This window comes from Lactuca serriola, chromosome 7 (assembly GCF_051521515.1).
Source record: "Lactuca serriola cultivar US96UC23 chromosome 7, Lser_US96UC23_V15, whole genome shotgun sequence".
In the NCBI taxonomy this organism is placed as follows: Eukaryota; Viridiplantae; Streptophyta; class Magnoliopsida; order Asterales; family Asteraceae; genus Lactuca; species Lactuca serriola.
Genome location: NC_136414.1, coordinates 30,654,135 through 30,669,538, shown reverse-complemented (window position 1 = coordinate 30,669,538; position 15,404 = coordinate 30,654,135).

Below are 15,404 nucleotides of genomic sequence, written 5' to 3'. Positions count from 1 at the left end.
AAGGGCGTCATTCGATTCAAAAAGCGGGGCAAGTTGGGCCCGAGATACATTGGTACGTTCAGGGTTGTGGCCCGGGTGGGCAATGTGGCATATAGGCTGGATCTGCCAGCCGAGCTCAGTCAGATCCACAACACCTTCCATGTCTCTCAGCTATGGAAGTGCCTAGTGGATGATTCAGCGGTAGTGTCGTTAGAGGATATCCAGGTTGATGAAAGCCTGAATTACATTGAGTGCCCAGTCGCAATCCTAGAACGGAAGTCGAAGGAACTAAGGAACAAGAGGGTGGAATTAGTGAAGGTGCAATGGCAGCACCGAAAGGGTTCAGAGTGGACTTGGGAGCCGGTGCAAGAAATGATGGAGCATTACCCCGAGCTGTTTCAGGATCGAGCAGCAGACTTCGAGGACGAAGTCTAAAATAAGTGGGGGGAGATTTGTAGCACCTGATTCCTGGTATGTGGAATTTATCTAAGTGTTTTGCATTTTTAGCCTTGGACTCGGCGATTTGTAGGCCCGAATTGCCGAGTAGAGACGGGATATGGAACACGTTTAAGTTGGTGACTCGAAGAGTCCATATTCGGACTCGGCGAGTCACCACTGTCTGATGAAACCCTAATTTCAAGGGTTTGCACCCTATTTAAATCATCTTATGCGCCCCCAAGCTCGCCCCCTTCACCCTCTTAGCTCCCTATATCGTCCAAACCTTGTTCCTTGTGAGATTGAAGTGCTTTGGTGTGTTTTCTTGAAGATTTTGAGAGAAAAAGGAGACTAGATCAAGAAGAGAAAAAGGAGGCCAGACATCTTGGTGTTATTTCAGTGATTCCTTGAGGTATAACTTAGTTTCCCTCTGTTTTCATGCTTATAGTCCCTTAAAGCTCCATTAAAGTCCTTCTTGAGCCATTTCCCAAGCTTGGATATGAACTAGGGTCTGTGATAAGCTGATTAACCTTTAGATCTAGGCATGATTGAGCTCCAGGAGCTCGGATCCACTGCCTTTATGAAGCCATATTGCATGAAAGCCCTAGATCTACGCTTTTAGTGCATCTTGAGCCCTAAAACCTTCATTGGTGTTTATTTACACGTAAAGTTGGAAACTTTACGTGTTAATCAATCCCTAAGAACCCAGATCTATGTATGGAATGAGATGGATCCAAGCAAAATCGAGTATATAGTAGTTGCATGTGGTAGACTCGGCGAGTCGTTCATCGGACTCGGCGAGTCGAGTCACGAGTCCCCAAGTTTTCCCGCTTTTCGTGTTTGCGGAGTGGAGTAGTGAGTCATGGGATGTGACTCAGTGGGTCGGAAGCCGGACTCACTCATGGAGAAACTCGGCGAGTCAATGCCCTGACTCAGCGAGTTCAAGGCAATCTTCTTGTCTCAAGAACAGACTCGGCGAGTCACAGCATAGAATGTTCTTCGGATGAAGATGAACTCGACGAGTTGTTCATACAACTCGACGAGTAGGATGAAGGACTATTGGACTTTGGTTTAGAAGGAAAACCCGTCCAGTCAATGCCTAACTCGACGAGTAGAGACGGGATTATGGTCAATCAAATGGATAGGGACTCGACGAGTTGGCAAGCCGACTCGGCGAGTCGAGTCAACTGAAAGTTGACTTTGACTTTGACTCTTGGCTTGGTTAGGGGTAAATGGTCATTTTACCCTGACATCGGTTAGCAGTATTTGATTGAGTGTTTTGTGGGAGTTATAGCTGGAGGATTTCCGGGGCAGCAACAGCAGCAGAAGACAGTCAGTTCCCACACAGATCAGCAACTACTTTGAAGTGAGTTACCTTCCAGTAGCGGTGGGTCTACGGCCACAATGCCGACCCACCAGTAGGAGTTGTATGATAGATGATTGTCTCTGTGATATTCATCTAGGGTTGCTACTACCTGTGTTATGTTATGTGGTAGTATGATATGATGTTATGTGATATGTGTTATGTGGTAGCAGCAGGGGGTGAAATAGTCTCCAGTATCCAGTCGTAAGGACCGAAGTGGAGACCAGCACCTAGATATGCTAGTCAGTATCCGTTCATGAGGACTGAAGGGGAGACCAGCACCCATATATGCTAGTCAGTATCCGGTCATAAGGACTGAAGGGGAGACCAGCACCCAGATATGCTAGTCAGTATCCGGTCGTGAGGACCGAAGGGGAGGCCAACACCTAGATATGCTAGGTAGTACCCGGTCGAGAGGACCGAAGGGGTAGGTCGGGCACCCAGATATACTTGGCAACATATGTATGTTATGTGATTATGTGGTATGTGGTACAGTGGGGGAACTCACTAAGCTTCGTGCTTACAGTTTTCAGTTTTGGTTTGAGGTACCTCTTCTTCGAAGGGGAAGGAGCTGGCGCGGTAGCGGCACATCACATACATGCTTTGTATTCCGCACTATGAGGTCTTCCTGGGGATTTGTTCTCTGGCATTGTTATGTTTTATAAAATGTTTTTCCATACACGCGATATCTTTTGTGAAAGGACATGTTCGGTGAATGTTTTATTTCTAATGTTTTGCTAAGTATATGTTTTAAAAATGAAATTTTTGGCTCGTATTTTTGGAACGTTACAAAACCTACATGCCTTAAGCAAACTGATACTCATTCAATCTCAAAAACACCCGGGACAATTAGAAAACCAATTTATCAATGGCTGCTCAAACCAGTTTCCAATTCATCTTTCGTGTCCTCTAAAAATTCCGAAAATTATCAATCTGAAAAGGCATCGGGGCCACCCAGGAAAGTCATGACCTGGGTTCCCAAATTTAATTAAACCCACACATTTTACAGGGACAGTTGCAGGGAAATGTTGTTAGACCTTGGTTCGTCGACAGCGGCTGTTCCCGACATGTGACAGGAGATATCACCCAACTGCACAACATTCAATCATTTAATGGGGGATACATCTCCTTTGCGGGTGGAGAAGGTGGTAAAATCACTCAACGAGGAACTGTATCGAATGGAGTTTTAAGTTTCAAGAATGTTAATTTTGCTCCCGAGCTGAAGCATAGTTTGTTAAGTGTTTCTCAGATTTGTGACAAGGGCTATTCTACGCATTTCAATGATAAGGAGTGCATGATTCTCAAGCCAGGCTTTGTTATCCCAGTGGAATGGATTCTTGTAAAATCTAAAAGGGATGGGAATGCCTATATCATTGACATGAATAGCAATCTTCCAAAACAAGTTATGTGCCTTTTCTCCAAGATCTCCGAACAAACTGCAATGCTGTGGCACAAAAGACTAGGTCATGCTAATGCCAGGAACTTGAATCGTCTTGCGAAGAATGAGATGGTCCGTGGATTACCTGTCAAGGACTTCGTTACGTTTGAAAAATGTGTGTCATGTGCCCAAGGAAAGCATCATAGAAAACCACACCTACCAAAACAGGTCAACTCAATTAGCAAGTTCTTCAATTGCTTCATATGGATTTGTTTGGACTAGTAAATGTTCTTAGCATCAATAGAAATTCTTATTGCCTGTTTGTGATTGATGATTTCTCTCATTTTACGTGGGTTTTCTTTCTATCCAACAAAGTTGGAGTTGCTAATTTGATCAAGAAGTTCATTGTATTAGTTGAGAACCAAACTAACAATCGAGTGAAGGCGCTTCGTACCGACAATGGTATAGAGTTCAAGAATTCTATACTCGATCACTTTTGCACAGAAATGGGTATCATGCGTCAATTCAGTTCTGCTCACACACCTCAACAAAATGGTGTTGCTGAAAGAAGGAATAGAACTTTAAAGGACGCCGCAAGGACGATGCTGTGTGATTCAAAGCTACCGATTTTCTTTTGGGCCGAGGCGATAAACACTGCCTGTTATGTTCAGAATCGAGTGATGATCAACAAAGCTCAGATGAAGACACCGTATGAGAATCTATATGGTCACAAGCCGTTAGTCAGTCATTTCCGTGTATTTGGTTGCCCTTGCACTCTTCTTCACTTTGATGCCAACCCGAAGTTTAACGCAAAGGCCGATGATTGTTACTTCGTAGGGTATGCTGCTCGCACTGCCTATAGAGTCTACAATAAGAAGACAAAACAGATTGTGGAATCGTATGACGTGCGTTGGTTGGAAGAAAATGAGACGGACGCTAGAGTGGGTCCGGATTGGCTGTTTGATTACACATCGCTATTAAAATCAATTAATGTGTCTTCGAGTGGCTCATTTGGATCTGTTTCTGGTTTGAAGAAGATTTCTGAAGACGAAGACGAAGAAGTTGTCTACAGACCTCCATTTGAATCCCCTTCTTCATTCAAAGGGAAGTCTCCCGTTTCATCTGAGGGGGAGTCCTCTGCTATGTCTAAGGGGGGGTCCTCTGCTATGCCTGAGGGGGAGTTCACTGCTTCACCAAAGAGGGAGTCATCTGCGCAACTTGATAGTCCTAAATCTCGAGTCCAAAATGATACTCCTGATGCTGAAGTTACACTATCTACACCTATGGAGAGAGAGTTCATGCCTAATGACGCTTCCGCAACCACATCAACCTTTATGGAACTACTCTTTCCTGAATTTATTTCTAATGAGTTCGTGGCAGAGCTTTCTGGAGCGGCTCAATCAGCAAATGAAGGAGGTATCAACATTCACACCCTTCCTGTCTCTTTCAATGATATCAGCCAAGAGATACCTTCAAGAGTTCAACACGATCATCTGATCGATAAAATCATTGGTCAGCTGGGCGACGGTGTTAAAACAAGAAGTCAGAGTGGAGATGTTAATACTTGTCTCTACTCTTGCTTTATTTCTCAAATAGAGCCCAAGAATGTTGAAATGGCTCTGAATGAACCCAGCTGGGTAGATGCAATGCATGAAGAACTGCATCAATTTGAAAAACTCGGTGTTTGGAAGTTAGTTGAGTTACCAAAAGGCAAGAAGTCTCTTGACACAAGATGGGTTTATCGCAATAAGCAGGACGATTCAGGGGTTATTGTGCGAAATAAAGCTCGATTGGTAGTTCGTGGCTTTCGACAAGTCAAGGGTCTTGACTACACTGAATTTTATGCTCCAGTAGCTCACCTGGAGGCTATTCGTATCTTTCTAGCATATGCTTCTTTCATGAACTTTACCATGTATCAAATGGACGTCAAGACTGCCTTCTTGTATGGCAAGGTGAAGGAAGAAATCTATGTTGATCAACCTCCTGGGTTCGTTGATTCAAAATTTCCTAATCATGTCTACAAGTTGAACAAGGCATTGTATGGGTTACATCAAGCTCCTTGAGCGTGATACGCAACTCTAACAAAGCATTTGCTCGAGCATGGTTATTCACGCGGCACCATCGATCAGACCTTGTTTATCAAGCATGTAGGAAATGATTAAATTCTTGTGCAAATCTATGTTGACGACATCGTCTTTAGGTCAACCAGTCCGCAGCTCTGCAAAGAATCCGAATGTGTAATGAAGAAACGGTTCGAAATGAGTTCATTGGGAGAAATGACCATGTTTTTGGGGCTTCAGGTTAAACAGAATTCAACCGGAATCCTTCTACATCAAGCCAAGCATGTGGAGGATATTCTTGAGAAGTTTGAGTTTCACGATGCTAAATCTGCTTCAACACCAATGGCTGAACGACCTCTTCTGACTCCAGATCCTGAAGGTGAATCCGTAGATCAGACTCACTATCGATTGATGATCGGATCGTTGATGTATCTTACTGCAAGCCGACATGACATCATGTTTGCAGTTTGTCAATGCGCACGTTATCAGGCTAATCCTAAACTTTCACATCTTATTGCTGTCAAAAGAATTTTTCGGTATATCAAAGGGAGCCCAAAATTGGGTCTTTGGTATCCGAAGAATTCTGAATTTGATCTTTATGCTTTTGCTGACAATAATTATGGAGGCCATGAGCTTCACAGGAAATCAACCTCAGGAGGATGTCAATACCTAGGTGTCAGACTAGTTTCGTGGCAATGCAAGAAGCAACACACTGTCTCAACTTCCACAGCGGAGGTGGAATATGTTGCTGCATCGGCTTACTGCTTTCAAGTTATCTGGATCCAACATCAGTTGTTGGACTACTGTTTGAATTATTTAGAAACCCCCATCTATTGTGATAATGAAGCTGTTATTCAAATTGCCAAAAACCCAGTCCAACACTCTAAAACCAAGCACATCTTCATTAAAATTCATTTCATCAGAGACTGTTATGAATATTTGCTAATCCGGCTGGAATAGGTCCACACTGATAATAATGTGGCGGATTTGTTCACAAAGCCATTTAACAAAGCTCGCTTCGATGTGCTTGTAGGTTTTCTGAAAATGATTCGTTTTGAGGATTAAGTTTTTTTATTATTTTATTTTTTTCTTCAACTCAATTTTCAATTTTATTTTATTTTTTTATTTTTATTTCCTTAGGATAGACTACATTTGCGCATTTCATTTTCTTTTATTTTTACTCTCCCCCATGCACAAATTTAGGGGGAGAAATAATCAAAAAATACAAAAACAATAAAAAAAAATTTAAAAATCCAAAAACAATAAAAAAAATCCAGAAAAATAAAAATATTGTTGATAGTTTTGTTTGCAGGTGTTGTGACGGGAAATGAAATTAACAAGTGATAACGGGCAATCTGAATCGGCGTAACGTACCTAAGTTGAATCGTCTACGCTCTGTGTTCGATGCGCTGGTAGGCACGAAAGATTTTAAATGGACTTGACTAGGGAGAGTTGAACCTAATGAATTTAAGGACTTGACAATCTTTGACCTAGTTAGATCCGCTTAACCTGATTTCATGACGCTCAGATAGGTTGAGCAGAGAGATATACATGGGAATCTACCGGTCACATTAAATAACTTGTATCTAGAACTATAGATTCACTTTTCCTCGATGTGCGGATTCTGTCCTTAATTTCGGTTGGATGGGGCGACTGGTAAATTCCGATAAATTAGGTCCGTAGAAAATTGTTTTCTTTCTTTCTGTCTATTAGTCATATGTTGCCTCCTCTGCGTGTTCGGGAGATTCGACCTGGACTGTAACATATGCAACTCTATTTCTCTGCATATTATATATGAAATTCCTCTTATCTGTTAGCCATATGTTGTCTCCTTTGCGTGACTTCCAATCCGACCTGGAACACAGCATATGCAACCTTCTACTTCTCAATCCCTCTGAAACAATAAGTAATAGCAATCTGAATTTGTCCTCTCTCTGAATGATTGTCTGCCCACCCGATGTAAGGAGTACTCTGGAAGTTCTTGATGGATGGGGCATATCAGGAAGCGGGAAACACGTTCTATTACACTTAAAATTGAACACATGCAGATTGTCTGTAGATCTCGCTGCTCGATTTAGGTGGACAACAATATCCCTGGTTGTATTCAGTAAAATGGTCATAAGAAAATTTTATTTAAGAATTAGGGCCAATCATGATAATAAAGTTACAATTAGATATATGCATGTATCATGTCATTGATAAATTGTCCAAAATTATCACAAATTTTTCGTGTTTAAGTGGACCACAATACTAGCGATCGATCAGACGAAGATGTGAAGATAAGGGTACCGACAAGTGGAATAAGATTGTCCAACAAATTTGATCCCAGCGTCACAAATTCAGTTACAGTAGTTAAACTTTTGAGATTATATTTTATTTGAAGCTAAATTATTTTATTTTATTTTATTTTATTTTATTTTTTTTAATTTTTAATTAATTTTATTTTTATTTCAATTTTTTAGCTGTTTTTATTTTATTTTATTTTTTAATTTTTAATTAATTTTATTTTTATTTCAATTTTTTAGCTGTTTTTATTTTATTTTATTTTTTAATTTTTAATTAATTTTATTTTTATTTCAATTTTTTAGCTGTTAAAAATTTATAAGTTTTTATTTTTATTTTTTTCTTCATTTTATTGTACATAATTAAGTTTTTAATTTTATTTTTACTTTTAATTCTAATTTTACCTTAGTAAAAAAAATCCTCAAAAAGAATTGGTTTTAAAATTTTTGACTGTGTTGAACTCTGCTCAATACTGTGTAGTTATCAGGTAAATGGTAAAAAGGGTATAAAAAGGAGTTTACCGCTGGTCCTTCATTATCAAGATTCCGGTCGCAAACCTCTCATATACTCTCTCTCTCCTAAAAAAAATTTCGTCAAATCTTGAAAATCTAATCCTTTAGTCTCAAAGGTAATGAGTTCTAGATCAGAAATATGCATTTTATTGTGTGATTCATTGTGTCATTTAAGCAGAAATCGGAAAAAGGGGTGCGACGGAGTTTACGGCCGCAAGCTTGGGCCGTAAACGTGTATATGACCGCGTATTGCTTGCGGCTGCAAACTACGATTTATTATTGTGTTGATTTGTGACCGTACACTCTTAATTAAATGCAATTTTCATGTTTTGATCGAAATCTGTGTTCATCGACCGTAAACACAGTTCTACGGCCGCAAACTGTGTTCTTGGGTGTCACACCCCAAAACCGGAACGGCGGAAACGTTCTGGGGTGGATGACGTCATGTCAAGTATCACAACACATGCATTATAGTAATCAAAGTACAACAAAACATTGCATTAATAGTTAATAGTTTTACATGATTTACTTTACAATACATCAAGGTAAAACAAGTAGATATATATGTGCAGCTTGGCACAAAATAGTCTTCAACAGAAGCTCCTGGACTGTACCTGTCTAATGCTGACCTAAGAATACAAGTTATTTGAAAAGCGAGTATCAGCATTTTTTACAAATGCTGGTGAGTTCATAAGTATTTAGTGACATTATATTCAAATAACCTTATAATGTAATAGTTTAAGAATTTACAGTGTATTAGAGTTCTTTCCAGAAAATCCTATATTTTCTTTAATAAAAGCAGTCTTCTACCAAGACCGGACGGAGTTAATGTGGTAAAAAGTAGTTTTTCCCTTAAACGCTATCATTATCAAAATACATAATTTGATTTTTAAAGAAAGCAGGGGAGATCAGGGAAAATGACATATGCCTCAGCAGTGAAGACTGCTGACTAAGGCAAAAGGGGTCATAGACTCCAGGAAAGTATCGAATGAAGGACATGCCTGGCTCAGTCTAACAAAGAGAGACACAGACCCTAGATGGTACCAAATGAAAGGTACATCTAACAAGGTCAAAACAGAGAATACAGACCGCAGACAGTATCAAATGAAAGATACATTTAGCAAGGTCAAAACAGAGAATACAGACCACAGACAGTATCAAATGAAAGATACATTTAGCAAGGTCAAAACAGTGTGACTCTGAAAATGAGTTACCATCATACAGTGTAAATTGCTGGTGAAATACTGTTACCTTAAGGCCATGAATTATAAGGTAACCCGGGATACTCGTAACCATACTAACCGACACTAGAGTACCAGACGCCCTACAAGCGTCTAGAAAATATGACATTTTTCACCCCTTGGCTTGGTGGGCCGTGGACTGTAGCTAGCAGTCAGGGTGCGGGGGTGTCAATCCCGTATAGATCTATACACACAATGTCCGCTCTCCCTACAGGAGACTCTGGTTACCAACTAGACGACGGAGAAGGACGTGTCCCGAAGATGCATTCCATATAGTGGGTAATGACTTCCTAACAGTGGGTAGTGGGTTTCTAATGTAAGTGTTGAACTAGAGGTAGAGACTCATAACTGAACTGACTAGAGTAAACCTATATGGCTATGCTCGTATACATAATATATAACTAATGAATCAAACGACCTTCGGATGGACATCCGATCCCACCAGACCACATCTCAACGAAGAAAAGGAAATAGGGCAGACAAGCCTTCCTAAGTCCTTTAATCATTATTTATATGCATCTATACAAGCACAGACATACATCTAACTACGTTTGAGTGTGTAACAAGTGGAATCATATCGTGAAGTATAACCAAATCGTGATGTGTAACCGAATCGTATGTAATAACCGAATCCTGAAGTATAAGTGTACAATGTGGAATAACCGAATCGTGAAGTATAAGTGTCACCAAATATAAGTCTATCACGAAGTAGAAGCGACAACAAGTGAAGTAGGAGCATATCGAGTGTAAGTGAAGTAGAAGCGATATCAAGTATAAGTGAAGTAGAAGTGATATCAAGTATAAGTGAAGTAGAAGCGATATCAAGTATAAGTGAAGTAGAAGCGTATCACTAAGTAAGAGTGTAAACAAGTACAATCATTTAACTAAGTAGAAGTATCCACTAAGTGAAAGTATAACAAGGCAGTGGTATATAACGAGTGGGGTATCAAAACATGGAAGAAAACTTTATACTTAAGAAAAACACGACTGGGTATTCCTTTGTAAAATTAGTTTGAAAACCTTTAGAATTTCTTTGGAAACCTTTCATAAATCAGTTTTAAATGAAACTTTGATAAAACAATATAAGTAAGAGATTTGAACAAGTGAAAACATTTTAGAAAACCATTTACAGTATCAAACTCAGTAAAACAGTTAACAGTGTGGTAAATCCTTGTGCATGCGGGTTATCAATCACATGTGATTGATATGATAACTGGCATGTTTAACTTGCATTCCCCCTATAAAACATGTAAAAACATTTAAAAAGGTTCATTCAGGGGTATGAACTCACCTGTAGTGAGTGGTTCTGATGACAATGTTGGATCTATTGCTAAGTATCAAGTGGTGACTTGAGTACACAAGCGAATCCTATTTAGCACATATTGATACATATATGAATATAATTAGTGTTATGAACAACTAACTATTGAATTGGGACCACTTTAGGGACTAGTAAACACTTATATTGAAGTGTTACAACCATAAATGATTGTACGAAGGGTTAAAAGGCTATACAAGAGAGTGTATGGCCTGAATACACATTATATGTGTGTGTGCGGCCAGGTGTGCTGCCAGCACGTGTGTGCGGCCGTGTGTGCTGCCAGAAGAGTGTGCTACCAGAAAACATGGTGTTCTTGGTGTTCTTGGTGTTCTTAGTGAAAGATGTTACCTTTCCGGATGATACTTGAGAGGATTTTCGAGTCCTAGCTTTGTAAGAGTGTAAGAAATGATCAAAATGACCAAGGATAGTATATATAGGAGGGTGTGTGCAGTTGGAGGTGTGTGTGGTTGGCCTGTGTGCGGCTGGCTGGCCGCACACACTTGGTTTGGTGTGTTTGGCTCGTTTTTCCAATGCTACACCCAAATTAACCCATCCTCCGACGCGTATTTCAATTATAATAAACCTTAAGCGCTCTTTTAGACTTGATACTTCATTATAAAATGGCAAAACGAAGCTAACTTTGATAAAAAAAATGAAGAATGTAAACTAGAAATTTCGGGTTGTCACATTGGGCCGTGAACTGACCGTGAACTGATGTTGACTGCGAACTTGTGTTGACTGCCAAATTGGATTTAATTTAAATGATTTTTTTTATTTTTGACCCAAGTTTTTAAATAAAAATAATTAATACTATTTTTTGGGGATCAAAATTAAAATTAAATATTTTGGTTGTTCGTTTGGCATGTATTTGTGTCTTACTTAGTATGGTTGAGTGCAGGAAAATGGCGAACCTGAAATTTGCAGATATGCACAATCTTGCCATTATCTTGGCAGATCCTCCAGCTGTTCACTCGGATCTTCGGTCAATGATTCACAGACTTTGGGAGTGCTGTCTGGCTTCTGCTCTTACAGTGAATCCAGTTGTTTACCAGAATTTAATTAGAGAATTCTGGGCAACTGCCAACATGGACATGAGTGATACCGGTCATTTTACTGTTAAAGCCATGGTTCAAGGACGCGAAATCATGATCAATGAAAGCTTTATCATAGAGACGTTGATGATTGACGATCAACCTAATTTTCCTACTGAGATTGAGATTGAAGACACTCAAAGAATTCTGAGGAGAATGAGTTATGAAGGCACTTCACCTCCAACTTTAAAGAAGCTCTTACATTCGTACTGGAGATTTTTAGCACACGTGTTCGTTAACTGCATTTCAGGGAGAAGATCAGGAGCTGATGAGATCTCTCAAAGGAATACCGGTGCAATTGTTTCTCTCGTTGCAGGAGCGAGATTCAACTTTTCGAGATTCATCTTGGATGAGTTTGTTGTGAACATTCGCGCTTCAACTCGGGATACTTTCTTGTTGTATCCTTGATTTATTCAGTTGTTCATCGATGCTCAGTTTCCAGACGTGAGAAAAGAAGGTGATACTTTGGATATGAAATCATTGGGTCCTCATACTGTAGGACTCATCAAGCAGAATCGTCAAGGAAAGGTCATTTTTCAAGGAAAATATCCGCTTGAAAAGTTTGGAAAGTTCACTGAACTGAATGAACCTACAGAATCTTATGGTTCATCTGACCAGGCTTCTTCTGAGCTTGTGTCTTCTGAGAAGTCATCTCCAAACAACATTTTTATTGATGTATCTGAGGATGTAAGTACTGAAAAGGAAGATACTCCTACTCCTGATGCTCATGTGGCAGAAGAACATGGCGAAATGTCTAAGCGTGTTCAAGGCGATGATTTAGGAATGCATGTGGAGTTCGAAGAGAATGTTGAAGGCGATAACAATGATTCCTTTGATGATCTTGATCTCACTGGTTTTGATCATGATGATATTAAAGCTTCTCTACCTAGTAGTGCTAACTTGGTGTCGAATGAGAATCTTGACAATATCTTTAACAATGTCGATGAGGTTGTTCTTCCAACAACCAATACAAGGGAGTCAAATGAAGTTTTTGAAACTACAACCCCTAGTTCAGATCAAATGGCAAGTGTTTCCATTCCAATGGAGACGGTTATGAGATGTTCCCCTCCTATTTCTGTTCCTCCTACTTCAGAGCCATTTTTGAGTGATTTTGCAACTACACAATCTGATCAACCCCCGTTGAAAAGGCTAATAAGGGATCCAAGGCAGAGTGATGTAATTGCAAGTCTCGTTAGCATCCTCCCAGTACCACAACCAAACTTTTTTCTGTGAGCCCAGACACTACTTTTGAGGTTGGTGGTTCCTCTATTCCACCAGGTTTTACTCCTAGATCTGATCATGATGAGACTTCGGTAAGATTAGCTATGCATATGGCTGAGGAGCAATTTCTAATGCCATCTCCTCGTGGTAAAGGTATTGCTATACGGGATGGTGGTTCTGGAGGAGACAACCTAACTATCTCAGGGCTACAGAAGGAGATATCAGTGCTGAGTCAGAAAAACATTGAGCTTGATATTCGCGTGTCAGGTCTTCAAGTTGAAAATTCAAAGCTTAATGTTCAAGTGTCTTAGCTTCAATCTGATAATTTAAACCTTGGTATGCAAGTTGCTGATCTTACTAAGGACAAAGAGCTAAAGTCAAAACAGATTTTCGATCTCCAAGATCACTTCAATCTCTTGACTTCAAGCTACTTTGAGTTGAAGAAGAAACTTGAGGAAGACCTCGGTGATAAATACCAGACGCCTGCTGATGAATACAAGATTAATCTACATGTCCAAGCTTTTCCAGTTTCTTTGCCAATTGGTCAAACATTAGGAGCTGTTAATCGTATTGAAGATGAGCCTCCTCAAGCTCCCCGTGTTTCAGCAGCCATTCGCGATGCACAAGAGGAAGCAGCTAAGAAAGGGCAACTGATGTTTAAAAGAAACTCTAATCAGAATGCTTCTTGGGATGAACCTGCGATTACAATGACATCTTGAAGTCGTTCGATTCAGAGATACTTTTGGTGATAGGTCGGGAATTTGTTCGTGGGGATTTCATGATCCTCTTAACATGTGGATCGTTCTAAGGAAAAGTGGCAATTCTAAACTTTATAGAGATAGTCATGATTTTAGTTCATGGACTAGAGTCGATCTGACTGAATTGTCTCGAGCTCCTTTCTCCAATTTAACAAACAATCCTCAGGCGACTCAGTTTAAGCACTTCCTTGAAGATCAAGTCAAGAAAGGGTTTCTAGCCATGAAAACTGCTGAATCCGTCATAGTAGAGCATCCTGGCATCATTAATCCTAAAACTGATAAGCCTTTGCAAGTTGTGATGTGGCCCGCAACCAAGTAGGTCAAACAGTTCCATGTGCTTCAAAATTATCAAGATGGATCTCTAAGTTTAATGGAGTGGTGAGTTTTTGATGAAATTACTTCCGCTGCAGTCATCAAGCTCAAGAATGGGTGCATTCAACTCTACGATCGAAGAGATTTGTTACAATGTCGAAAATGGGATATTCATCACCTAAGCAACTTTCAGATTTTGGTTGCAGAGGATACTTTTGAAGATGCTGCAAATGTGTATACAACTATGATTGCTGAGATTCTTAACAAACGGATGTGGAATGGGGCAATAGGGCAAGCGGACGTCATGGTAGTTACTAAAGGTTAACTTCGAGCTAGTCCAAACCAAGGGGGAGATTGAAGGGCCCAATTTAGTGGTTTGGTCTAGGCTTTACAATGTAATAGTAGGGAGTGTGTTAGTAGTGTGTTTTTGGTTAGTTTACGGTTGTAATGAGTTTACGGCCGTAAACAACTTACGACGGTAAACTCTTCTCGGGCATGGTCCCTATAAATAGAGGGTTAGTCAGACGTTTTGTGGTTGTTGATGTCATTATTGTTCACGGCTTTCCATCGAGTTGTACCAGACGTTTATTGATATAAAACGTGTGCAAGCTTGGTTTATTCTCTTTTCGCTTCTATTATTGCTTTGTGTGATTGTGTTTGCTATTGATATCTGGTAAGATCCGTTATCTGGACTTTACACTTCACACGAACCATCTTCAAACCAGTTGTTGTACAAATGACTCAAGCATACAAATTAATTTTGTGGGGCATTGTATCAAACACCTACTATGCCTTCCAAGGAATACCAATTAGTACCAAATCACTTGCCTATTTCTACATACAAACAACCTAGTCAATGTGATTATTTGAAAGAAATATCAAAAAACTGACTGTGCATCTTTATTTTTGTCACACCCATGGCCGGTAACAAAAACGCCATGTGAGACATTATGAAATTGGATTTCAGGCCAAAGACATACATTGAGTAATACACTTATATATTAAAAAATGTTGCTATTTATTCTTTAAATAAAATATGTTACACAAATGTCTGAGGTATGGATGGGTCACGAAAGCCAATTATAAAAGTAAAGCACAAAGACTTTGAGTTGCATCACCGGGGTTACCTCCTCCTTCATTTGGGTTCATTCTCCTGAGAATACATGTGATTTTTGAAAGGTCAACATAATGTTGGCGAGTCCAGTAGTTTTATTGTTTTAAAACATGGTGTGGGTATTTTAGTTATCTCGTTTATCCTAAACTCATTTCCTCGAGTTTGTGTGTACTATTACTGCTTTCTAAGGTTGGTTCCTAGGTAGTAGTCTAAGATAGTTTTAGTTTAAAAAAGTTACGATGAGTTCCTATAATCGAAGCTTCATCAGACGTCGCAAATGTGTTTAGAAAGTTATTCTTGTTTCGACTTGCCATCAGGTTGTAGCTAGCAACCATA